The sequence below is a fragment of the Echinops telfairi genome, unplaced genomic scaffold, assembly GCF_000313985.2.
Source record: "Echinops telfairi isolate 266 unplaced genomic scaffold, ASM31398v2 ScPeMD7_3533;HRSCAF=4204_0, whole genome shotgun sequence".
NCBI classification, from domain to species: domain Eukaryota; kingdom Metazoa; phylum Chordata; class Mammalia; order Afrosoricida; family Tenrecidae; genus Echinops; species Echinops telfairi.
The window spans coordinates 95,946,401-95,948,715 of record NW_022107431.1 but is presented as its reverse complement, the minus strand read 5'-3'; the positions used below and the strand labels follow the sequence as shown (position 1 = coordinate 95,948,715).

The following is a 2,315-nucleotide window of genomic DNA, read 5'->3' as shown; positions in this document are numbered from 1 at the left end:
AAAATAATTTCTTTAGTTCACTCAATGGCAATTGAAGAATTAGAAAAAGCAACAAAAGAAAAATTATTAAGTGTTGCTCAATTTAACTCCTCAGAACTGTTTACTGTCTAAAATGGTCAAGGTTACTAAAGCAATAACAGAAATTAAATCGAATACTTGTTGTTATCCACATAAACCTCATTTGAGAAAAAAATCCCCCAAAATATATATTCCACATAAATCAGAAAAAAATGATTAGCCAGAATATCTTTCAGTACACCAAAATGTTTGCTTTATCCAGTTTTAAAGAATCAGAAAGTAAGTCTAAGCTATATCGTCCACTCTGTGTAAATTACCATAATGATCGCCTGATTTATGTGACTTTACGAAAGCTAGTTTTAGAAAATCCCAGCTGAAATCAGAGGAACTGTTAATTACCTGTCATTTTCCTGTGCTCTGCTGCTTTGTATAAAACATTGCTGCCTGGATACCACTGCTACTAGCAAAAGAGCTCAAACAAAAGGCCACTAGACAAGCAGAATGAAAATAAACTGAAATGAGAGATAAATCCAATTCCCCCTCCTCCCGAAGGGTAGATAAAAAATGAGTAGATAAAGGTATTTGAGTTCTGTGTGGCCATTGCAATGAGTTAACGAACCTAGCTGAGAAGCATGCTGCCTTGGGATGGGATGGCTAGAGGGAAAGGCCTGGCTGCCTCCAGTCTCAGAAATCTGCCTGAGCAATGCTGATGTGGAGCTGGATTTCCTTCCCCACAGTGTAGTTGCAGGAGTTCAGTTCCCACCCCTACATCATTCTTTCTACAAACACGGGCTGAAAAAAAGAAACTGAAGGAAAACACAATGAGGGAGAAGAGATATTGAGGGGAGGCACCCTGCCAGCCATTCCAACACTGTGGCATCTTAAGACAAACCCAGCAGTGATGCTGTGTGAAAGCAGGATCCACAGAAGCACTGAAAAGTACCTTCATGGAATGCCCAATAAGAATGAGAAACTGTGTAGACACACCTGGAGTGAAGCAAGGTGAACTGAATATACACTGGATCTAAGGAAGGCAAGTGTGGGAAGAAGGACAAGAACGCTAGAGATTCTAGCATCCAGAGCAGGAAAGGAACTGGGATCCAGAGAGAGGGCGACTTTCCGGGAGAAGCCCGTGACCAGTGGGGTAAGGCCTGCATACAGAGTAACAGATCCCTGGAGTGTCAGCAGGGGGTTCCCCCACAAGACCAGAGGCAGCCTCCGGACACTTTGCACACTCAGGCCCCAATCGCTGGGTGCAACTAGCAGGATATGCCCAGACACCCGTACCTGGTGACCCGAGGAGTACATTTCCTCTCCTCCTGCTCTCCTGGCGATTGGTGACATGAATGCCTTCCCCTTGCCCAGTCCATCACCACCTTGCCAACTCAGCAAACAGCAAGATATGCTCCCACACTGTGGAGATTTGCAAAATCCTCACCCAGGCGGCAAATGGCAGTGAGGGCCTACATCTGCCCAGGGATCTGATGCCACCAGATGAGTGATCACTGAACGCGTACATCTATCTGCTGTGGTATATCAAAACAAAACATAATCAGGGCAAAACAACCGAACATATAACAAACCAACATAAGGCCTCAGAGATAGCAGACAATAACAAATCATGTGGAACCTGAAAAACCAAACCAAGGCCATGGAGTCGCTGCTAACTTGCAGTGACCCTAAAAGATAGGGAAGAACTGCCCCCCATGGGTTTCCTGGACCGTAACTCTTAGGAGTAGAAAGCCCCATCCTTTTCCCAAGAGGTGGACGACAGTTTCAAACGGTTGGCCTTGAGATTAGCAGCAGACCCACAGGGCTCCATGATGGCTCACAGTAGTGGGCAAAATAAGGAAAAAACTTTCCTAAGAAAGAAATGGTAACAGAACTATCTACTGATATTATAATACTTATACATAAAATCCTAAAAGAGCAAGGAAAATAGACAAAACTAGACGAATTCAAGAAAACAATGCAAAAGAAAAAACCAGGAAAAAAGAACATAGAAAAAGATAATCTGAAACCATACAAAAGGAACAATTAGAAGTTTAGAAGATTAACAATAAAATATTAGAAAGTGGTAACTCAATGGGAGAACATATAAGTATAATAAGGTCAATGGAAGGCATAAAAAAGAATCTCCGGAGCCTTGCCCTTTTATTTTTAATCTTCCCTTTTTCTGACTGCATGTAGGCCACTCCACCCTACCCCACCCCACCTCAAACCATTAAATGACTTTTATCCCAAAGAGAGCATCTAACCCGAAATTCTTAAAGTTAAAAGATAGATAAAAATATATG

General features: G+C 42.4%; 1 protein-coding gene across 1 annotated transcript in view; it reads right to left on the bottom strand.

Moving 5' to 3' along the window:
- LCA5 (lebercilin LCA5) overlaps positions 1-937 on the bottom strand; it is a 31,482-nt gene extending 30,545 nt beyond the window's left edge. Inside the window, exons 1-2 of the mRNA XM_004696532.2 lie at positions 638-937; positions 418-506 (exon numbers count right to left, since the gene is read on the bottom strand). The gene's annotated coding sequence lies outside the window, so the exon portion shown is untranslated. The remainder of the gene's footprint in view (positions 1-417; positions 507-637) is intronic.
- Positions 938-2,315: the final 1,378 nt, after the last annotated feature.